General features: G+C 65.0%; 2 non-coding genes and 1 pseudogene across 2 annotated transcripts in view; all 3 read left to right on the forward strand.

Moving 5' to 3' along the window:
• The first annotated feature begins 12,896 nt into the window (after window positions 1-12,896).
• Window positions 12,897-15,699, forward strand: LOC149129335 (small subunit ribosomal RNA; annotated as a pseudogene).
• A 5,218-nt stretch (window positions 15,700-20,917) lies between these two features.
• LOC149129336 (5.8S ribosomal RNA) lies at window positions 20,918-21,076 on the forward strand. The gene has a single exon (XR_016240020.1). It is a non-coding gene; the product is annotated as a 5.8S ribosomal RNA (ribosomal RNA).
• A 519-nt stretch (window positions 21,077-21,595) lies between these two features.
• LOC149129337 (large subunit ribosomal RNA) overlaps window positions 21,596-22,612 on the forward strand; it is a 5,184-nt gene continuing 4,167 nt past the window's right edge. The window contains exon 1 of the ribosomal RNA XR_016240032.1: window positions 21,596-22,612. This exon is cut by the window's right edge and continues 4,167 nt beyond it. This is a non-coding gene — a ribosomal RNA (large subunit ribosomal RNA).

Raw genomic sequence — 22,612 nt, forward strand, 5'->3', positions numbered from 1 at the left:
CCTCGGCGGCGGACTGCCGCCGCCGAACCGCCGGCACCGCGATGGAAAGGCCGACGTGTCGGCTGCGATACGAGCCACGCGGCCGGTACCGTACCCGTGAGTTTGCGATCGAAAGCGCTGTCGGCCGGGAGTGTGTGCGGCCTAGCCGGCGGACTAGGCGGACGAGAAGGAAGCGATTGGGAGCGAGCAAAAAGAATGCGGACGCTTCGGCGGCGGACTGCCGCCGGCGAGATGGAAAGGCCGACGTGTCGGCTGCGATACGGGCCGCCAAGGCCGCCAAGGCGGACGAGAAGGAAGAAGATGAAGAAGCCGAAGCAGCAGGCCGAGCGAGTCGTGGCGGCAGCGTGAAGGAAGCGATTGTGAGCGAGCAAAGAGAATGCGGACGCCTCGGCGGCGGACGGCCGCAGCCGAACCGCCGGTGCGATGGAAAGGCCTACGTATCGGCTGCCTTACGAGCCACGCGGCCGGTAGCGTACCCGTAAGTTGGCGATCGAAAGCGCTGTCGACCGGGAGTGTGTGTGTCTGTGTGTGTGTGTTACACGGCGGCCAAGGCGGACGAGAAAGAAGAAGAAGAGGAAGAAGCAGCAGCAAGCGGCAGCGAGAGGGAAGCGACTGGCAGCGAGTAAAGAGAATGCGGACGCCTCGGCGGCGGACGGCCGCCGGCTAGATGGAAAAGGCCGACGTGTCGGCGCTGCGATACGAGCCACGCGGCCGCTAGCGTACCCGTTTGGGGGTCCGAGTTCCCGAGTTCGCGAGTTTGCGGCTCGGGGTGCGGTGGGATAGTCACCCTCTAGGTGACCCTCATACGCCAAGGGGGTCCAGACTACTATGTAGGGTAGTCGTCGATCGGACGGTCGTACCCTATGACCCGCACCCCGAACCGCAGCCGATTGAAAGGCAGACGGTCGGCCGGCGGCCGGCCGGCCGGGCGCCGCCGCGTACCCGCAGAGCCGATCGAAAGAGGCCGAATTGAGAGCGACGCCTCGGCGGCGGACTGCCGCCGCCGAACCGCCGGCACCGCGATGGAAAGGCCGACGTGTCGGCTGCGATACGAGCCACGCGGCCGGTACCGTACCCGTGAGTTTGCGATCGAAAGCGCTGTCGGCCGGGAGTGTGTGCGGCCTAGCCGGCGGACTAGGCGGACGAGAAGGAAGCGATTGGGAGCGAGCAAAAAGAATGCGGACGCTTCGGCGGCGGACTGCCGCCGGTGAGATGGAAAGGCCGACGTGTCGGCTGCGATACGGGCCGCCAAGGCGGACGAGAAGGAAGAAGATGAAGAAGCCGAAGCAGCAGGCCGAGCGAGTCGTGGCGGCAGCGTTAAGGAAGCGATTGTGAGCGAGCAAAGAGAATGCGGACGCCTCGGCGGCGGACAGCCGCCGCCGAACCGCCGGTTCGATTGAAATGCCGACGTGTCGGCTGCGATACGAGCCACGCGGCCGGTACCGTACCCGTGAGTTTGCGATCGAAAGCGCTGTCGGCCGGGAGTGTGTGTGTCTGTGTGTGTTACACGGCCGCCTAGGCGGACGAGAAAGAAGAAGCAGGCCGAGCGAGTCGTGGCGGCGGCAGCAGCAGCAGCGGCGGAAGTAGCAGCGAGAAGGAAGCAATTGGGAGCGAGCAAAGAGAATGCGTACGCCTCGGCGGCGGACTGCCGCCGCCGAACCGCCGCGGCTCGATGGAAAGGCCGATGTGTCGGCTGCGATACGAACCACGCGGCCGCTAGCGTACCCGTTTCGGGGTCCGAGTTCCCGAGTTCGCGAGTTTGCGGCTCGGGGTGCGGTGGGATAGTCACCCTCTAGGTGACCCTCATACCCCCAGGGGGTCCAGACTACTATGTAGGGTAGTCGTCGATCGGACGGTCGTACCCTATGACCCGCACCCCGAACCGCAGCCGATTGAAAGGCAGACGGTCGGCCGGCGGCCGGCCGGCCGGGCGCCGCCGCGTACCCGCAGAGCCGATCGAAAGAGGCCGAATTGAGAGCGACGCCTCGGCGGCGGACTGCCGCCGCCGAACCGCCGGCACCGCGATGGAAAGGCCGACGTGTCGGCTGCGATACGAGCCACGCGGCCGGTACCGTACCCGTGAGTTTGCGATCGAAAGCGCTGTCGGCCGGGAGTGTGTGCGGCCTAGCCGGCGGACTAGGCGGACGAGAAGGAAGCGATTGGGAGCGAGCAAAAAGAATGCGGACGCTTCGGCGGCGGACTGCCGCCGGCGAGATGGAAAGGCCGACGTGTCGGCTGCGATACGGGCCGCCAAGGCCGCCAAGGCGGACGAGAAGGAAGAAGATGAAGAAGCCGAAGCAGCAGGCCGAGCGAGTCGTGGCGGCAGCGTGAAGGAAGCGATTGTGAGCGAGCAAAGAGAATGCGGACGCCTCGGCGGCGGACGGCCGCAGCCGAACCGCCGGTGCGATGGAAAGGCCTACGTATCGGCTGCCTTACGAGCCACGCGGCCGGTAGCGTACCCGTAAGTTGGCGATCGAAAGCGCTGTCGACCGGGAGTGTGTGTGTCTGTGTGTGTGTGTTACACGGCGGCCAAGGCGGACGAGAAAGAAGAAGAAGAGGAAGAAGCAGCAGCAAGCGGCAGCGAGAGGGAAGCGACTGGCAGCGAGTAAAGAGAATGCGGACGCCTCGGCGGCGGACGGCCGCCGGCTAGATGGAAAAGGCCGACGTGTCGGCGCTGCGATACGAGCCACGCGGCCGCTAGCGTACCCGTTTGGGGGTCCGAGTTCCCGAGTTCGCGAGTTTGCGGCTCGGGGTGCGGTGGGATAGTCACCCTCTAGGTGACCCTCATACGCCAAGGGGGTCCAGACTACTATGTAGGGTAGTCGTCGATCGGACGGTCGTACCCTATGACCCGCACCCCGAACCGCAGCCGATTGAAAGGCAGACGGTCGGCCGGCGGCCGGCCGGCCGGGCGCCGCCGCGTACCCGCAGAGCCGATCGAAAGAGGCCGAATTGAGAGCGACGCCTCGGCGGCGGACTGCCGCCGCCGAACCGCCGGCACCGCGATGGAAAGGCCGACGTGTCGGCTGCGATACGAGCCACGCGGCCGGTACCGTACCCGTGAGTTTGCGATCGAAAGCGCTGTCGGCCGGGAGTGTGTGCGGCCTAGCCGGCGGACTAGGCGGACGAGAAGGAAGCGATTGGGAGCGAGCAAAAAGAATGCGGACGCTTCGGCGGCGGACTGCCGCCGGTGAGATGGAAAGGCCGACGTGTCGGCTGCGATACGGGCCGCCAAGGCGGACGAGAAGGAAGAAGATGAAGAAGCCGAAGCAGCAGGCCGAGCGAGTCGTGGCGGCAGCGTTAAGGAAGCGATTGTGAGCGAGCAAAGAGAATGCGGACGCCTCGGCGGCGGACGGCCGCCGCCGAACCGCCGGTTCGATTGAAATGCCGACGTGTCGGCTGCGATACGAGCCACGCGGCCGGTACCGTACCCGTGAGTTTGCGATCGAAAGCGCTGTCGGCCGGGAGTGTGTGTGTCTGTGTGTGTTACACGGCCGCCTAGGCGGACGAGAAAGAAGAAGCAGGCCGAGCGAGTCGTGGCGGCGGCAGCAGCAGCAGCGGCGGAAGTAGCAGCGAGAAGGAAGCAATTGGGAGCGAGCAAAGAGAATGCGTACGCCTCGGCGGCGGACTGCCGCCGCCGAACCGCCGCGGCTCGATGGAAAGGCCGATGTGTCGGCTGCGATACGAACCACGCGGCCGCTAGCGTACCCGTTTCGGGGTCCGAGTTCCCGAGTTCGCGAGTTTGCGGCTCGGGGTGCGGTGGGATAGTCACCCTCTAGGTGACCCTCATACCCCCAGGGGGTCCAGACTACTATGTAGGGTAGTCGTCGATCGGACGGTCGTACCCTATGACCCGCACCCCGAACCGCAGCCGATTGAAAGGCAGACGGTCGGCCGGCGGCCGGCCGGCCGGGCGCCGCCGCGTACCCGCAGAGCCGATCGAAAGAGGCCGAATTGAGAGCGACGCCTCGGCGGCGGACTGCCGCCGCCGAACCGCCGGCACCGCGATGGAAAGGCCGACGTGTCGGCTGCGATACGAGCCACGCGGCCGGTACCGTACCCGTGAGTTTGCGATCGAAAGCGCTGTCGGCCGGGAGTGTGTGCGGCCTAGCCGGCGGACTAGGCGGACGAGAAGGAAGCGATTGGGAGCGAGCAAAAAGAATGCGGACGCTTCGGCGGCGGACTGCCGCCGGCGAGATGGAAAGGCCGACGTGTCGGCTGCGATACGGGCCGCCAAGGCCGCCAAGGCGGACGAGAAGGAAGAAGATGAAGAAGCCGAAGCAGCAGGCCGAGCGAGTCGTGGCGGCAGCGTGAAGGAAGCGATTGTGAGCGAGCAAAGAGAATGCGGACGCCTCGGCGGCGGACGGCCGCAGCCGAACCGCCGGTGCGATGGAAAGGCCTACGTATCGGCTGCCTTACGAGCCACGCGGCCGGTAGCGTACCCGTAAGTTGGCGATCGAAAGCGCTGTCGACCGGGAGTGTGTGTGTCTGTGTGTGTGTGTTACACGGCGGCCAAGGCGGACGAGAAAGAAGAAGAAGAGGAAGAAGCAGCAGCAAGCGGCAGCGAGAGGGAAGCGACTGGCAGCGAGTAAAGAGAATGCGGACGCCTCGGCGGCGGACGGCCGCCGGCTAGATGGAAAAGGCCGACGTGTCGGCGCTGCGATACGAGCCACGCGGCCGCTAGCGTACCCGTTTGGGGGTCCGAGTTCCCGAGTTCGCGAGTTTGCGGCTCGGGGTGCGGTGGGATAGTCACCCTCTAGGTGACCCTCATACGCCAAGGGGGTCCAGACTACTATGTAGGGTAGTCGTCGATCGGACGGTCGTACCCTATGACCCGCACCCCGAACCGCAGCCGATTGAAAGGCAGACGGTCGGCCGGCGGCCGGCCGGCCGGGCGCCGCCGCGTACCCGCAGAGCCGATCGAAAGAGGCCGAATTGAGAGCGACGCCTCGGCGGCGGACTGCCGCCGCCGAACCGCCGTCACCGCGATGGAAAGGCCGACGTGTCGGCTGCGATACGAGCCACGCGGCCGGTACCGTACCCGTGAGTTTGCGATCGAAAGCGCTGTCGGCCGGGAGTGTGTGCGGCCTAGCCGGCGGACTAGGCGGACGAGAAGGAAGCGATTGGGAGCGAGCAAAAAGAATGCGGACGCTTCGGCGGCGGACTGCCGCCGGTGAGATGGAAAGGCCGACGTGTCGGCTGCGATACGGGCCGCCAAGGCGGACGAGAAGGAAGAAGATGAAGAAGCCGAAGCAGCAGGCCGAGCGAGTCGTGGCGGCAGCGTTAAGGAAGCGATTGTGAGCGAGCAAAGAGAATGCGGACGCCTCGGCGGCGGACGGCCGCCGCCGAACCGCCGGTTCGATTGAAATGCCGACGTGTCGGCTGCGATACGAGCCACGCGGCCGGTACCGTACCCGTGAGTTTGCGATCGAAAGCGCTGTCGGCCGGGAGTGTGTGTGTCTGTGTGTGTTACACGGCCGCCTAGGCGGACGAGAAAGAAGAAGCAGGCCGAGCGAGTCGTGGCGGCGGCAGCAGCAGCAGCGGCGGAAGTAGCAGCGAGAAGGAAGCAATTGGGAGCGAGCAAAGAGAATGCGTACGCCTCGGCGGCGGACTGCCGCCGCCGAACCGCCGCGGCTCGATGGAAAGGCCGATGTGTCGGCTGCGATACGAACCACGCGGCCGCTAGCGTACCCGTTTCGGGGTCCGAGTTCCCGAGTTCGCGAGTTTGCGGCTCGGGGTGCGGTGGGATAGTCACCCTCTAGGTGACCCTCATACCCCCAGGGGGTCCAGACTACTATGTAGGGTAGTCGTCGATCGGACGGTCGTACCCTATGACCCGCACCCCGAACCGCAGCCGATTGAAAGGCAGACGGTCGGCCGGCGGCCGGCCGGCCGGGCGCCGCCGCGTACCCGCAGAGCCGATCGAAAGAGGCCGAATTGAGAGCGACGCCTCGGCGGCGGACTGCCGCCGCCGAACCGCCGGCACCGCGATGGAAAGGCCGACGTGTCGGCTGCGATACGAGCCACGCGGCCGGTACCGTACCCGTGAGTTTGCGATCGAAAGCGCTGTCGGCCGGGAGTGTGTGCGGCCTAGCCGGCGGACTAGGCGGACGAGAAGGAAGCGATTGGGAGCGAGCAAAAAGAATGCGGACGCTTCGGCGGCGGACTGCCGCCGGCGAGATGGAAAGGCCGACGTGTCGGCTGCGATACGGGCCGCCAAGGCCGCCAAGGCGGACGAGAAGGAAGAAGATGAAGAAGCCGAAGCAGCAGGCCGAGCGAGTCGTGGCGGCAGCGTGAAGGAAGCGATTGTGAGCGAGCAAAGAGAATGCGGACGCCTCGGCGGCGGACGGCCGCAGCCGAACCGCCGGTGCGATGGAAAGGCCTACGTATCGGCTGCCTTACGAGCCACGCGGCCGGTAGCGTACCCGTAAGTTGGCGATCGAAAGCGCTGTCGACCGGGAGTGTGTGTGTCTGTGTGTGTGTGTTACACGGCGGCCAAGGCGGACGAGAAAGAAGAAGAAGAGGAAGAAGCAGCAGCAAGCGGCAGCGAGAGGGAAGCGACTGGCAGCGAGTAAAGAGAATGCGGACGCCTCGGCGGCGGACGGCCGCCGGCTAGATGGAAAAGGCCGACGTGTCGGCGCTGCGATACGAGCCACGCGGCCGCTAGCGTACCCGTTTGGGGGTCCGAGTTCCCGAGTTCCCGAGTTCGCGAGTTTGCGGCTCGGGGTGCGGTGGGATAGTCACCCTCTAGGTGACCCTCATACGCCAAGGGGGTCCAGACTACTATGTAGGGTAGTCGTCGATCGGACGGTCGTACCCTATGACCCGCACCCCGAACCGCAGCCGATTGAAAGGCAGACGGTCGGCCGGCGGCCGGCCGGCCGGGCGCCGCCGCGTACCCGCAGAGCCGATCGAAAGAGGCCGAATTGAGAGCGACGCCTCGGCGGCGGACTGCCGCCGCCGAACCGCCGGCACCGCGATGGAAAGGCCGACGTGTCGGCTGCGATACGAGCCACGCGGCCGGTACCGTACCCGTGAGTTTGCGATCGAAAGCGCTGTCGGCCGGGAGTGTGTGCGGCCTAGCCGGCGGACTAGGCGGACGAGAAGGAAGCGATTGGGAGCGAGCAAAAAGAATGCGGACGCTTCGGCGGCGGACTGCCGCCGGTGAGATGGAAAGGCCGACGTGTCGGCTGCGATACGGGCCGCCAAGGCGGACGAGAAGGAAGAAGATGAAGAAGCCGAAGCAGCAGGCCGAGCGAGTCGTGGCGGCAGCGTTAAGGAAGCGATTGTGAGCGAGCAAAGAGAATGCGGACGCCTCGGCGGCGGACGGCCACCGCCGAACCGCCGGTTCGATTGAAATGCCGACGTGTCGGCTGCGATACGAGCCACGCGGCCGGTACCGTACCCGTGAGTTTGCGATCGAAAGCGCTGTCGGCCGGGAGTGTGTGTGTCTGTGTGTGTTACACGGCGGCCTAGGCGGACGAGAAAGAAGAAGCAGGCCGAGCGAGTCGTGGCGGCGGCAGCAGCAGCAGCGGCGGAAGTAGCAGCGAGAAGGAAGCAATTGGGAGCGAGCAAAGAGAATGCGTACGCCTCGGCGGCGGACTGCCGCCGCCGAACCGCCGCGGCTCGATGGAAAGGCCGATGTGTCGGCTGCGATACGAACCACGCGGCCGCTAGCGTACCCGTTTCGGGGTCCGAGTTCCCGAGTTCGCGAGTTTGCGGCTCGGGGTGCGGTGGGATAGTCACCCTCTAGGTGACCCTCATACCCCCAGGGGGTCCAGACTACTATGTAGGGTAGTCGTTGATCGGATGGGTTCGCCGACTGGAAGGAATGTTTTAGCCTCTCATTAATTCCGACGGTCGGACCCGCCTAACCCGCCGCACGATTGCTTTTACACGGCCGGCGTGTCCTCGATTCTTCCGCCGACCACCTCCTCGCCTAGTAGTGAGCTACCTCGCCTTCGCTGACGACGTCGTTCCGCGCCCCGCGCCGCGTCAGATTAGCTCGCTCGCCTCGCCGACAGCCGCCTGCCCGCCTGTTCGTGCTGTCACCATCGACCGATCGGTATCCTCCTCTTCCTCGCCTACGCCAAGCACTCCGACCGGAAGGGATATCCTCGCCTCTCCTTTCTACTGACGGTCGGACCCGCTTAACCCGCCGCTCGATTGATTCTACACGGCCGGCGCGTCCACGATTCTTCCGCCGACCACCCGCCCGCCGCCTCGTAACGAGCCCCTCGCCCTCGCTGACGCCGTCGTTCCGCGCCCCGCGCCGCGTCAGATTCGCTCGTTCGCCCGCCGACAGCCGCCTGCCCGCCTGTTCGTGCTGTCACCATCGACCGATCGGTATCCTCCTCCTCCTCTTCCTCGCCTACGCCAAGCACTCCGACCGGAAGGGATATCCTCGCCTCTCCTTTCTGCTGACGGTCGGACCCGCTTAACCCGCCGCTCGATTGATTCTACACGGCCGGCGCGTCCACGATTCTTCCGCCGACCACCCGCCCGCCGCCTCGTAACGAGCCCCTCGCCCTCGCTGACGCCGTCGTTCCGCGCCGCGCCGCGCCGCGTCAGATTCGCTCGTTCGCCCGCCGACAGCCGCCTGCCCGCCTGTTCGTGCTGTCACCATCGACCGATCGGTATCCTCCTCCTCCTCTTCCTCGCCTACGCCAAGCACTCCGACCGGAAGGGATATCCTCGCCTCTCCTTTCTGCTGACGGTCGGACCCGCTTAACCCGCCGCTCGATTGATTCTACACGGCCGGCGCGTCCACGATTCTTCCGCCGACCACCCGCCCGCCGCCTCGTAACGAGCCCCTCGCCCTCGCTGACGCCGTCGTTCCGCGCCCCGCGCCGCGTCAGATTCGCTCGCTCGTTCGCCCGCCGACAGCCGCCTGCCCGCCTGTTCGTGCTGTCACCATCGACCGATCGGTATCCTCCTCTCCTCTTCCACGCCTACGCCAAGCACTCCGACCGGAAGGGATGTCCTCGCCTCTCCTTTCTGCTGACGGTCGGACCCGCTTAACCCGCCGCTCGATTGATTCTACACGGCCGGCGCGTCCACGATTCTTCCGCCGACCACCCGCCCGCCGCCTCGTAACGAGCCCCTCGCCCTCGACTGACGCCGTCGTTCCGCGCCCCGCGCCGCGTCAGATTCGCTCGTTCGCCCGCCGACAGCCGCCTGCCCGCCTGTTCGTGCTGTCACCATCGACCGATCGGTATCCTCCTCCTCCTCCTCCTCTTCCTCGCCTACGCCAAGCACTCCGACCGGAAGGGATGTCCTCGCCTCTCCTTTCTGCTGACGGTCGGACCCGCTTAACCCGCCGCTCGATTGATTCTACACGGCCGGCGCGTCCACGATTCTTCCGCCGACCACCCGCCCGCCGCCTCGTAACGAGCCCCTCGCCCTCGCTGACGCCGTCGTTCCGCGCCCCGCGCCGCGTCAGATTCGCTCGCTCGTTCGCCCGCCGACAGCCGCCTGCCCGCCTGTTCGTGCTGTCACCATCGACCGATCGGTATCCTCCTCCTCCTCTTCCACGCCTACGCCAAGCACTCCGACCGGAAGGGATGTCCTCGCCTCTCCTTTCTGCTGACGGTCGGACCCGCTTAACCCGCCGCTCGATTGATTCTACACGGCCGGCGCGTCCACGATTCTTCCGCCGACCACCCGCCCGCCGCCTCGTAACGAGCCCCTCGCCCTCGACTGACGCCGTCGTTCCGCGCCCCGCGCCGCGTCAGATTCGCTCGTTCGCCCGCCGACAGCCGCCTGCCCGCCTGTTCGTGCTGTCACCATCGACCGATCGGTATCCTCCTCCTCCTCTTCCTCGCCTACGCCAAGCACTCCGACCGGAAGGGATGTCCTCGCCTCTCCTTTCTGCTGACGGTCGGACCCGCTTAACCCGCCGCTCGATTGATTCTACACGGCCGGCGCGTCCACGATTCTTCCGCCGAACCTCAATATCTCTCTCGCCATCCAGCCGGTTTCGTAAGCCGCGGCCGGGCCCCCTCGCAATCGTCGGCCCTCTAACAGTGCAGCCTCAGCCGAGCAACGAGCAAGTAGAAGCGGCGGCGGCGTCATCAGCGGTGAACGAAGCCCGCAAATCGTTTCCGCTGTCGTTATGCTTCCTTCTCGTTCTCTCTCTGGCAGCTGCCGACCGCGCAGTTTTCACCCAGCCTGCGTCCGCCCGAATACAGTGCGCTAGGCCGACGGTGCTGCACGCTTTGCGGCTCCACGAACATCAATATCTCTCTCGTCTTCCTTCCTGGCGTCGGCCGGCCAACATCGCCGTCGTCGCCGTCGCCTCCTCCTCGCCTTTCCGGCGCCATCCAGCCGGTTTCGTAAGCCGCGGCCGGGCCCCCTCGCAATCGTCGGCCCTCTAACAGTGCAGCCTCAGCCGAGCAACGAGCAAGTAGAAGCGGCGGCGTCATCAGCGGTGAACGAAGCCCGCAAATCGTTTCCGCTGTCGTTATGCTTCCTTCTCGTTCTCTCTCTGGCAGCTGCCGACCGCGCAGTTTTCACCCAGCCTGCGTCCGCCCGAATACAGTGGGCTAGGCCGACGGTGCTGCACGCTTTGCGGCTCCATGAACATCAATATCTCTCTCGTCTTCCTTCCTGGCGTCGGCCGGCCAACATCGCCGTCGTCGTCGTCGTCGTCGTCGTCGTCGCCTCCTCCTCGCCTTTCCGGCGCCATCCAGCCGGTTTCGTAAGCCGCGGCCGGGCCCCCTCGCAATCGTCGGCCCTCTAACAGTGCAGCCTCAGCCGAGCAACGAGCAACAAGCAACGAGCAAGTAGCAGCGGTGAACGAGGCCTGCAAATCGTTTCCGCTGTCGTTGTGCTTCCTTCTCGTTCTCTCTCTGGCAGCTGCCGACCGCGCAGTTTTCACCCAGCCTGCGTCCGCCCGAATACAGTGCGCTAGGCCGACGGTGCTGCACGCTTTGCGGCTCCACGAACATCAATATCTCTCTCGTCTTCCTTCCTGGCGTCGGCCGGCCAACATCGCCGTCGTCGCCGTCGTCGCCTCCTCCTCGCCTTTCCGGCGCCATCCAGCCGGTTTCGTAAGCCGCGGCCGGGCCCCCTCGCAATCGTCGGCCCTCTAACAGTGCAGCCTCAGCCGAGCAACGAGCAACGAGCAAGTAGAAGCGGCGTCATCAGCGGTGAACGAAGCCCGCAAATCGTTTCCGCTGTCGTTATGCTTCCTTCTCGTTCTCTCTCTGGCAGCTGCCGACCGCGCAGTTTTCACCCAGCCTGCGTCCGCCCGAATACAGTGCGCTAGGCCGACGGTGCTGCACGCTTTGCGGCTCCACGAACATCAATATCTCTCTCGTCTTCCTTCCTGGCGTCGGCCGGCCAACATCGCCGTCGTCGCCGTCGCCTCCTCCTCGCCTTTCCGGCGCCATCCAGCCGGTTTCGTAAGCCGCGGCCGGGCCCCCTCGCAATCGTCGGCCCTCTAACAGTGCGGCCTCAGCCGAGCAACGAGCAACGAGCAAGTAGAAGCGGCGGCGTCATCAGCGGTGAACGAAGCCCGCAAATCGTTTCCGCTGTCGTTATGCTTCCTTCTCGTTCTCTCTCTGGCAGCTGCCGACCGCGCAGTTTTCACCCAGCCTGCGTCCGCCCGAATACAGTGCGCTAGGCCGACGGTGCTGCACGCTTTGCGGCTCCACGAACATCAATATCTCTCTCGTCTTCCTTCCTGGCGTCGGCCGGCCAACATCGCCGTCGTCGTCGTCGCCTCCTCCTCGCCTTTCCGGCGCCATCCAGCCGGTTTCGTAAGCCGCGGCCGGGCCTCCTCGCAATCGTCGGCCCTCTAACAGTGCAGCCTCAGCCGAGCAACGAGCAAGTAGAAGCGGCGGCGTCATCAGCGGTGAACGAAGCCCGCAAATCGTTTCCGCTGTCGTTATGCTTCCTTCTCGTTCTCTCTCTGGCAGCTGCCGACCGCGCAGTTTTCACCCAGCCTGCGTCCGCCCGAATACAGTGCGCCGCGTCAGATTCGCTCGCTCGCTCGCTCGCTCGCTCTCCCCGCCGACAGCCGCCTGCCCGCCTGTTCGTGCTGTCACCATCGACCGATCGGTATCCTCCTCCTCCTCGCCGACCCGCGGCCTCGTCGACGTCGTCTTCGAGGACCCGGTCAGGTTACGCCGCTGACCTCGTGTCGCGTCGCCGCCGGCGCGGCGGACGGGCTAGTTGTCGCTTCCCGATCCGCCACAGGCGACGCGACGTCACCGAAAGAGAGCGGTGCTGTGTGTTCGTCCCGCTAGACCGGGACGGATCAACAACCGTGGCTACAACTCCGGGTTTCGCGGCGGTGGTGCCCCCCCCCGCAATCTCCTCGCGCTCGCCCATCCCGGCATCGTCGTTGCTTTGGCTCGTTCGGCGGCTGCCGACAACGCCGTTTTCGTCATCGCACACACGCTTCTCGTTGACCGCAGCCCGTGCTGTCGCAATCGTTTCGGCTCGCTCGCTTCCCCGCTCGTCGTCCTTCTCGCGTGGCGGCGGCGGCGGCGGCAGCAGCAGCCAGAAACCGCCTCGTTTCTTCAACCCGCACCGGCGCCCGTCCTACCGCAGCGGCCCGGTGTGCGGCAGTCGGATCGCAAACCGTTTCTACTCGGCGAACTCTTTTTCTTCCGTCTGGCGCGCTTTTCCGCTGCTACAGCAGAGCGGCGGATTAGGACGCGTAACGTACGTACGAACGAACGGCTACCGCAGCAGCAGCAGCGGCGGCCGCGATTTTTCAGGCTTCTCCTCCTCCTCCTCCTCCTCTTCGCTTTCGTTTGCTCTCCGCGCGGCGGCGGCGGCGATGGCAGCAGCGGGACTTCCGCCTCGACATCCGCCTCGACTTCCGCTCTCAGCCGACCGACGCGACGGTGACGCTACTACAGCGACGACGACGACGACGACGACGATACCTGGTTGATCCTGCCAGTAGTCATATGCTTGTCTCAAAGCTTAAGCCATGCAAGTGTAAGTTCATGCCGTAAACGAATGGTGAAACCGCGAATGGCTCAGGAACCGGACCTAATCCTCGGGACCGTATTCCTCACCGCGAGGAGAGTGGATAACTGTGGCAATTCTAGAGCTAATACATGCAACCGAAGCCGCGATCGCAGGTCGCACCCGGGCGTCGGGCCGAAAAACGGCTTCCGGCAGCAGCAGCGGTCTTCGTCGCCGCAGCGCCTCCGCGTGCTCGGCGTCGTCCCAGCCGCTGCCGGTCGTCGCCGGCGCCCGCTCGGCCGGGTTGGTTCCGGGACTGCTCGCCAGTTCCCGCCGCCGCCGGTCGCGACGATACGGTCGGCCTTCCGCATTGGTCGCGGCGCAAATATTAGACTGAGACCGACGCGTACGGGCCGTCGCAGCAGCCGCCGTCGCCGTGCTTCGCACGCGCGCGGGTCTAGGCGTGCGTCGGCTTCACGCCCCTTCGATTTTGGTGACTCTGGATAACTGTCAGTACGATCGCACGGGCTAGTATCGACTAGCCTTCGCGCGACGGGTCCCCCGCGAGTCCGCCCTATCAACTGTCGACGGCCCGGTAAGTGCCGACCGTGGTGGCAACGGGTAACGGGGAATCAGGGTTCGATTCCGGAGAGGGAGCATGCGAAACGGCTACCACATCCAAGGAAGGCAGCAGGCGCGCAAATTACCCACTCCCGGCACGGGGAGGTAGTGACGAAAAATAACGACGCGGGACTCTGTCGAGGCCCCGCGATCGGAATGAGTACACTTCAAATCCGTTAACGAGGATCGACCGGAGGGCAAGTCTGGTGCCAGCAGCCGCGGTAATTCCAGCTCCGGTAGCGTATATTAAAATTGTTGCGTTTGAAAAGCTCGTAGTCGGAATTCGGGTCTCGAAAACGTGCCCCAGCACGTTCGGGGCGACGGCGCCGTCGCGGGCGTGCCTCGCGCGCGTCCGCTTCGGTCGTCCGTTCGCACTCCCGGCCCTATTCGCCGGTGCGTGCGCGGTCGGGCCGCGGAGCTCTGCGCGCATCGTCGCTGCGACGGTCTCTCCGGTAGCCCGTCACCCGCCTCCGTAGCTTCCGCTTCCGTCCTCTCGGTCGGTCGGTCGGTCGGTCGGCATCGGCATCGGCACGCGATCGTTCGGCCTCGCCGCCGTCGTCGCTGCTGCTGCCGCCGCCGCCGTCTCCTCCGTCGCTTGCGGCGGTACGCGGTGTTTTCGGGGGAAACAAACGGGGGTCGAGCGTCGCCCGGGGCATCGCCGCTCGCACGCGTTTCGGTAGCGCGTCCACCTCCCGGTCGTTTCGGCCCGCACGGTTCCTCCGAGGGTGCTCTTCGCCGAGTGTCCGAGGCGGCCGGTACGTTCACTGTGAAAAAATTAGAGTGCTCAGAGCGAGCCCCGCCGGCTTGCATACGAAAAGCATGGAATGATGGAAAATGGCCTCGTCCGCGCGTCATCCGTCGGTCTCCGTTCACGACGAGGCAATGATCGAAGGGAGCGATCGGGGCCACTCGTATTGCGACGTTAGAGGTGAAATTCTTGGATCGTCGCAAGACGCACTGCAGCGACGGCGTGTGGCAAGCACGTTTTCCTCGATCAAGAGCGAAAGTCGGAGGTTCGAAGACGATCAGATACCGTCGTAGTTCCGACCGTAAACGATGCCGACTGGCGCTCCGCCGGCGTTCGCTTCGATGACCCGGCGGGGAGCCTGCGCGGGAAACCATAGTCGGTTCCGGGGGGAGTATGGTTGCAAAACAGAAACTTAAAGGAATTGACGGAAGGGCACCACCAGGAGTGGAGCCTGCGGCTTAATTTGACTCAACACGGGAAAACTCACCCGGTCCGGACACCGGTAGGATTGACAGATCGATAGCTCTTTCTCGATTCGGTGGGTGGTGGTGCATGGCCGTTCTTAGTTGGTGGAGCGATCCGTCTGGTTGATTCCGATAACGAACGAGACTCCGGCCTGCTAACTAGCGCGTCGATTAGTGCTTTTCCGGTAGCGAGGCGGCGCCGAAGCCATCGTCGGTAGCTCCGCGCGCGGCCCGTGCTTGCCGTTGCCGCCGCTCTCCTTCGCGTCCGGCGCTGCGGCCGCGTCCGGCAACTGCCTTCTTAGCAGCCTTTCGTGCTCCGCTCCTCGCGGGTTGGTGTGCGGGTTGGTCTGGGATGGCGGTTCGCACGCGGCGTGGTTGCGGCGTCGGTTGCGGAGCGGCGGCGGTGACTCGGTCGGCTCGGCCCGCGCGAGCCCGGCGGCGGCACGCCGTCGCGCCCGGGCCAGTCGGTTGGCGAACGCAGCGCTTCTTAGAGGGACGGGCGGCAGAAAGCCGCACGAGGCGGAGCGATAACAGGTCTGTGATGCCCTTAGATGTCCGGGGCCGCACGCGCGCTACACTGGAGGTATCAGCGGGCGCGTCTCCCCCGGCCCGAGAGGGTCGGGAAACCTCTGAACCACCTCCCGTGATAGGGATCGGGGCCTGGAACCAACCCCGTGAACGAGGAATTCCCGGTAGGCGCGGGTCATCAGCCCGCGTCGATCACGTCCCTGCCCTTTGTACACACCGCCCGTCGCTACTACCGATCGAACGGTCCGGTGAGGTCCTCGGATCTGGCCGACGAGTTCGCTTACGCGCGGCGGCGTTCCGCGCCGTCGCCGGCGCGTTCTCTGATGGCCCGGAGAAGACGACCGAACCCGATCGCTTAGAGGAAGTAAAAGTCGTAACAAGGTTTCCGTAGGTGAACCTGCGGAAGGATCATTACCGCAGCAGCAGAAGCAGCCCTGCTCCGCTCCTCCGTCTCCTCCTCCTCCTCGCCTTTCCGGCGCCAGCCAGCCGGTTTCGTAAGTCGCGGCCGGGCCCCCTCGCACTCGTCGGCCCTCTAACAGTGCAGCCTCAGCCTCAGCCGAGCAACGAGCAAGTAGAAGCGGCGTCATCAGCGGTGGACGAAGCCCGCAAATCGTTTCCGCTGTCGTTATGCTTCCTTCTCGTTCTCTCTCTGGCAGCTGCCGACCGCGCAGTTTTCACCCAGCCTGCGTCCGCCCGAATACAGTGCGCTAGGCCGACGGTGCTGCACGCTTTGCGGCTCCACGAACCTCAATATCTCTCTCGCCTCCTCCTCCTCGCCTTTCCGGCGCCATCCAGCCGGTTTCGTAAGCCGCGGCCGGGCCCCCTCGCAATCGTCGGCCCTCTAACAGTGCAGCCTCAGCCTCAGCCGAGCAACGAGCAAGTAGAAGCGGCGGCGTCATCAGCGGTGAACGAAGCCCGCAAGTCGTTATGCTTCCTTCTCGTTCTCTCTCTGGCAGCTGCCGACCGCGCAGTTTTCACCCAGCCTGCGTCCGCCCGAATACAGTGCGCTAGGCCGACGGTGCTGCACGCTTTGCGGCTCCACGAACATCAATATCTCTCTCGTCTTCCTTCCTGGCGTCGGCCGGCCAACATCGCCGTCGTCGTCGTCGTCGCCTCCTCCTCGCCTTTCCGGCGCCATCCAGCCGGTTTCGTAAGCCGCGGCCGGGCCCCCTCGCAATCGTCGGCCCTCTAACAGTGCAGCCTCAGCCTCAGCCGAGCAACGAGCAAGTAGAAGCGGCGGCGTCATCAGCGGTGAACGAAGCCCGCAAGTCGTTATGCTTCCTTCTCGTTCTCTCTCTGGCAGCTGCCGACCGCGCAGTTTTCACCCAGCCTGCGTCCGCCCGAATACAGTGCGCTAGGCCGACGGTGCTGCACGCTTTGCGGCTCCACGAACATCAATATCTCTCTCGTCTTCCTTCCTGGCGTCGGCCGGCCAACATCGCCGTCGTCGTCGCCTCCTCCTCGCCTTTCCGGCGCCATCCAGCCGGTTTCGTAAGCCGCGGCCGGGCCCCCTCGCAATCGTCGGCCCTCTAACAGTGCAGCCTCAGCCTCAGCCGAGCAACGAGCAACAAGCAACGAGCAAGTAGCAGCGGTGAACGAGGACTGCAAATCGTTTCCGCTGTCGTTGTGCTTCCTTCTCGTTCTCTCTCTGGCAGCTGCCGACCGCGCAGTTTTCACCCAGCCTGCGTCCGCCCGAATACAGTGCGCTAGGCCGACGGTGCTGCACGCTTTGCGGCTCCACGAACATCAATATCTCTCTCGTCTTCCTTCCTGGCGTCGGCCGGCCAACATCGCCGTCGTCGTCGCCTCCTCCTCGCCTTTCCGGCGCCATCCAGCCGGTTTCGTAAGCCGCGGCCGGGCCCCCTCGCAATCGTCGGCCCTCTAACAGTGCAGCCTCAGCCTCAGCCGAGCAACGAGCAAGTAGAAGCGGCGGCGTCATCAGCGGTGAACGAAGCCCGCAAGTCGTTATGCTTCCTTCTCGTTCTCTCTCTGGCAGCTGCCGACCGCGCAGTTTTCACCCAGCCTGCGTCCGCCCGAATACAGTGCGCTAGGCCGACGGTGCTGCACGCTTTGCGGCTCCACGAACATCAATATCTCTCTCGTCTTCCTTCCTGGCGTCGGCCGGCCAACATCGCCGTCGTCGTCGCCTCCTCCTCGCCTTTCCGGCGCCATCCAGCCGGTTTCGTAAGCCGCGGCCGGGCCCCCTCGCAATCGTCGGCCCTCTAACAGTGCAGCCTCAGCCTCAGCCGAGCAACGAGCAACAAGCAACGAGCAAGTAGCAGCGGTGAACGAGGACTGCAAATCGTTTCCGCTGTCGTTGTGCTTCCTTCTCGTTCTCTCTCTGGCAGCTGCCGACCGCGCAGTTTTCACCCAGCCTGCGTCCGCCCGAATACAGTGCGCTAGGCCGACGGTGCTGCACGCTTTGCGGCTCCACGAACATCAATATCTCTCTCGTCTTCCTTCCTGGCGTCGGCCGGCCAACATCGCCGTCGTCGTCGCCTCCTCCTCGCCTTTCCGGCGCCATCCAGCCGGTTTCGTAAGCCGCGGCCGGGCCCCCTCGCAATCGTCGGCCCTCTAACAGTGCAGCCTCAGCCTCAGCCGAGCAACGAGCAAGTAGAAGCGGCGGCGTCATCAGCGGTGAACGAAGCCCGCAAGTCGTTATGCTTCCTTCTCGTTCTCTCTCTGGCAGCTGCCGACCGCGCAGTTTTCACCCAGCCTGCGTCCGCCCGAATACAGTGCGCTAGGCCGACGGTGCTGCACGCTTTGCGGCTCCACGAACATCAATATCTCTCTCGTCTTCCTTCCTGGCGTCGGCCGGCCAACATCGCCGTCGTCGTCGCCTCCTCCTCGCCTTTCCGGCGCCATCCAGCCGGTTTCGTAAGCCGCGGCCGGGCCCCCTCGCAATCGTCGGCCCTCTAACAGTGCAGCCTCAGCCTCAGCCGAGCAACGAGCAAGTAGAAGCGGCGGCGTCATCAGCGGTGAACGAAGCCCGCAAGTCGTTATGCTTCCTTCTCGTTCTCTCTCTGGCAGCTGCCGACCGCGCAGTTTTCACCCAGCCTGCGTCCGCCCGAATACAGTGCGCTAGGCCGACGGTGCTGCACGCTTTGCGGCTCCACGAACATCAATATCTCTCTCGTCTTCCTTCCTGGCGTCGGCCGGCCAACATCGCCGTCGTCGTCGCCTCCTCCTCGCCTTTCCGGCGCCATCCAGCCGGTTTCGTAAGCCGCGGCCGGGCCCCCTCGCAATCGTCGGCCCTCTAACAGTGCAGCCTCAGCCTCAGCCGAGCAACGAGCAACAAGCAACGAGCAAGTAGCAGCGGTGAACGAGGACTGCAAATCGTTTCCGCTGTCGTTGTGCTTCCTTCTCGTTCTCTCTCTGGCAGCTGCCGACCGCGCAGTTTTCACCCAGCCTGCGTCCGCCCGAATACAGTGCGCTAGGCCGACGGTGCTGCACGCTTTGCGGCTCCACGAACATCAATATCTCTCTCGTCTTCCTTCCTGGCGTCGGCCGGCCAACATCGCCGTCGTCGTCGCCTCCTCCTCGCCTTTCCGGCGCCATCCAGCCGGTTTCGTAAGCCGCGGCCGGGCCCCCTCGCAATCGTCGGCCCTCTAACAGTGCAGCCTCAGCCTCAGCCGAGCAACGAGCAAGTAGAAGCGGCGGCGTCATCAGCGGTGAACGAAGCCCGCAAGTCGTTATGCTTCCTTCTCGTTCTCTCTCTGGCAGCTGCCGACCGCGCAGTTTTCACCCAGCCTGCGTCCGCCCGAATACAGTGCGCTAGGCCGACGGTGCTGCACGCTTTGCGGCTCCACGAACATCAATATCTCTCTCGTCTTCCTTCCTGGCGTCGGCCGGCCAACATCGCCGTCGTCGTCGTCGTCGCCTCCTCCTCGCCTTTCCGGCGCCATCCAGCCGGTTTCGTAAGCCGCGGCCGGGCCCCCTCGCAATCGTCGGCCCTCTAACAGTGCAGCCTCAGCCTCAGCCGAGCAACGAGCAAGTAGAAGCGGCGGCGTCATCAGCGGTGAACGAAGCCCGCAAGTCGTTATGCTTCCTTCTCGTTCTCTCTCTGGCAGCTGCCGACCGCGCAGTTTTCACCCAGCCTGCGTCCGCCCGAATACAGTGCGCTAGGCCGACGGTGCTGCACGCTTTGCGGCTCCACGAACATCAATATCTCTCTCGTCTTCCTTCCTGGCGTCGGCCGGCCAACATCGCCGTCGTCGTCGTCGTCGCCTCCTCCTCGCCTTTCCGGCGCCATCCAGCCGGTTTCGTAAGCCGCGGCCGGGCCCCCTCGCAATCGTCGGCCCTCTAACAGTGCAGCCTCAGCCTCAGCCGAGCAACGAGCAAGTAGAAGCGGCGGCGTCATCAGCGGTGAACGAAGCCCGCAAGTCGTTATGCTTCCTTCTCGTTCTCTCTCTGGCAGCTGCCGACCGCGCAGTTTTCACCCAGCCTGCGTCCGCCCGAATACAGTGCGCTAGGCCGACGGTGCTGCACGCTTTGCGGCTCCACGAACATCAATATCTCTCTCGTCTTCCTTCCTGGCGTCGGCCGGCCAACATCGCCGTCGTCGTCGTCGTCGCCTCCTCCTCGCCTTTCCGGCGCCATCCAGCCGGTTTCGTAAGCCGCGGCCGGGCCCCCTCGCAATCGTCGGCCCTCTAACAGTGCAGCCTCAGCCTCAGCCGAGCAACGAGCAAGTAGAAGCGGCGGCGTCATCAGCGGTGAACGAAGCCCGCAAGTCGTTATGCTTCCTTCTCGTTCTCTCTCTGGCAGCTGCCGACCGCGCAGTTTTCACCCAGCCTGCGTCCGCCCGAATACAGTGCGCTAGGCCGACGGTGCTGCACGCTTTGCGGCTCCACGAACATCAATATCTCTCTCGTCTTCCTTCCTGGCGTCGGCCGGCCAACATCGTCGTCGTCGCCTCCTCCTCGCCTTTCCGGCGCCATCCAGCCGGTTTCGTAAGCCGCGGCCGGGCCCCCTCGCAATCGTCGGCCCTCTAACAGTGCAGCCTCAGCCTCAGCCGAGCAACGAGCAAGTAGAAGCGGCGGCGTCATCAGCGGTGAACGAAGCCCGCAAGTCGTTATGCTTCCTTCTCGTTCTCTCTCTGGCAGCTGCCGACCGCGCAGTTTTCACCCAGCCTGCGTCCGCCCGAATACAGTGCGCTAGGCCGACGGTGCTGCACGCTTTGCGGCTCCACGAACATCAATATCTCTCTCGTCTTCCTTCCTGGCGTCGGCCGGCCAACATCGCCGTCGTCGTCGCCTCCTCCTCGCCTTTCCGGCGCCATCCAGCCGGTTTCGTAAGCCGCGGCCGGGCCCCCTCGCAATCGTCGGCCCTCTAACAGTGCAGCCTCAGCCTCAGCCGAGCAACGAGCAAGTAGAAGCGGCGGCGTCATCAGCGGTGAACGAAGCCCGCAAGTCGTTATGCTTCCTTCTCGTTCTCTCTCTGGCAGCTGCCGACCGCGCAGTTTTCACCCAGCCTGCGTCCGCCCGAATACAGTGCGCTAGGCCGACGGTGCTGCACGCTTTGCGGCTCCACGAACATCAATATCTCTCTCGTCTTCCTTCCTTTCCTCGCCTCTGCGTCGGCCAGCATCAGCAGTGCTGGTAGGCGTAGTAGTAGTAGTAGTAGCAAATACCGAAACCCTGGACGGGGGATCACTCGGCTCGTCCGTCGATGAAGAGCGCGGCTATCCGCGTGAACTGATGCGAATTGCAGGACTCAGTGAACATCGACACCTCGAACGCACATTGCGGCCCCGGGATCCCATCGTCCCGGGGCCCCGTCCGGTCGAGAGGCGGTCACGACACGAAAAAGCCGTCCGCCGTTGCAGCAGCAGCAGCGGCGGGGAGTCGGGAGTCGCAGGAAAGGGCGCGCGCCGTGGAAGCGGGCGGGCAGCGTGAACAGCTCGCCTTTCGTTCTCGCTACTGCTTCTGCTTCCGGCACGACTAGCGAGCGCGCGCCGCTCGATCCTCCGTCTCCCGCAATGCCAGACCGTCATCGCTGCGACACCTGCCACGGAGCGGCCGACATGTGCAGTAGCAGCAGGGAACGCACCGTCCGCCGTTCGTGCGCACTCTTCTGCCTGCCGCCCTCGCCGTCGTTGCCTCCTCGTATTACTCCGTGGCTGCCGCCGCCGCCGCCGCCGCCGCCGCAGCCGTCTGCATCTTCGGTCGGTGTTCGCTCTGTGGATCTCGTTTGCGAGCGTTCGTGCAGGCCATCGAAGACGACGACGACGACGACGACGACGACGACGACGACGACGACGACGAATCGAATGCGGTTTGCCGCAGCGACGACTTTTTATTTTTTTCTAAGCTGCCCTCGACTCGGACGAGACTACCCGCCGAACTTAAGCATATCGCTAAGCGGAGGAAAAGAAACCAACCGGGATTCCCTAAGTAACGGCGAGTGAACCGGGAGAAGCCCAACGCCGAATCTCGTCGGCCGCGCCGGTCGTCGAGAGCTGTGGCGCAAGGGTCGTACACGGTCGATCGTTTCGCCCGGCTAGGTTCGGAGTCCCCTCGATCGGGGCTGCCCAGAGCGGGTGCCAGGCCCATTCGGAGCCGGCGGCGATCGGCGGTGTTTCTTTTCGGCCCGAGAGTCGGGTTGCTTGGGAACGCAGCCCAAAGCGGGTGGTAAGCTCCATCCAAGGCTAAATACGGGGACGAGTCCGATAGCCGACAAGTACCGCGAGGGAAAGTTGAAAAGAACTTTGGAGAGAGAGTTCAAGAGACCGTGAAACCGCCCAGGGGTAAACGGGTAGGACCGCTCACCGCGATCGCGAGGGGACTCAGTCCGCTGCCACTTTCACCCCCGCCTCCTAAGGCGCCGTCGTCGCCGACGAACGCGTCGGTGGCGGCCGCTCGTTTCCGCGGGCGGTCGTCTGCCGCCTCGTCGGCGCTCGATTTCCGTGGCGCCGGCATCGGACGCACTTCCCCTCCGATCCGTCGTCGCGACCCGTTCCCGTCGGGCCGGTAGGCGCGCGGCGTCCGCAGGTCGCAGACGAGCGCCTCGGCGTCCGGAACCCGTTCACGCGGGGACCGACCGGCGTCGGGATCCACGCGCTTCTCTCGACCGGGCCCGTCGCTCCACGAAAGCGCAGGCACGGCTAACCGACGGAGACGGGCTAACGCACCTCGCCCTCAGCACTCACGACGCAGCGAGTCGCGAAAGCGACGCGGCCGCCCGCCTGCTCCTTCTTCTTCTACTACTTCTTCTACTTGCTCCTCGTCTTTGCGCGTGGTGCTACAGCAGCAGGAGCGGTGGTTGTTGGAGGAGTCGGCGGGATCGCCCGAAAAGCCGCCCGCTGCTGCCGGTCAGCGACGAGCATCGG

The sequence above is a fragment of the Octopus bimaculoides genome, unplaced genomic scaffold, assembly GCF_046866305.1.
Source record: "Octopus bimaculoides isolate indiv1 unplaced genomic scaffold, ASM4686630v1 contig40, whole genome shotgun sequence".
In the NCBI taxonomy this organism is placed as follows: domain Eukaryota; kingdom Metazoa; phylum Mollusca; class Cephalopoda; order Octopoda; family Octopodidae; genus Octopus; species Octopus bimaculoides.